The sequence below is a fragment of the Schistosoma mansoni genome (assembly GCF_000237925.1).
Source record: "Schistosoma mansoni, WGS project CABG00000000 data, supercontig 0204, strain Puerto Rico, whole genome shotgun sequence".
In the NCBI taxonomy this organism is placed as follows: domain Eukaryota; kingdom Metazoa; phylum Platyhelminthes; class Trematoda; order Strigeidida; family Schistosomatidae; genus Schistosoma; species Schistosoma mansoni.
Window position 1 is genome coordinate 188,903 of NW_017386077.1, and position 556 is coordinate 189,458.

Consider the following 556-nt stretch of genomic DNA (forward strand, 5'->3'; position numbering starts at 1 on the left):
TTAGTAATTTTCCAGTTGATATCAGTTGGTGATTACAATCGGTACAAACTCCAGAAATTACTCAATATTTTATTTATTGATTGATTACATTTATAATATCAATGATGATCACAATTTTCTTCACATTATTGCCGGAATGTGAAAGTGGACAACTACTTAAAGACAATAATAATGATATTTATACAGTTTTATCTTGGAAAATTAGTATTTTATATTATTATACCTGCTTTTCTTTTACTCAGAATGTTGAAATCCCCTTCTTTCAATGTTTACAAGCTAATTTACAATTACAGCTTTCATTTTGACTACTCATTGATTTATTCACTGTTTACTCAAAAGAGTAAGAAAAAAACTATCAGTATTTATACATGTTTATATATGTCGATTGGAAAGCATAAACAGTTTCGAAAAATATTAAATAGGAATAATATATTTGTAAAATCTCAGTGAATGAATTTGAAGTAAATCCAACGTTTCCCCCCCCCCGCACCCTGCTTAACTTTTTTTAATTCCGCGGCAAGAAGGGGTGTTTTTTTAATCCACCATCGACACGGTA

General features: G+C 29.3%; 1 protein-coding gene across 1 annotated transcript in view; it reads left to right on the forward strand.

The window, feature by feature from the left end:
- Smp_095630 (CD9-like protein Sm-TSP-1) overlaps positions 1-556 on the forward strand; it is a 26,907-nt gene that overhangs the window by 22,575 nt on the left and 3,776 nt on the right. The window lies entirely within an intron of this gene.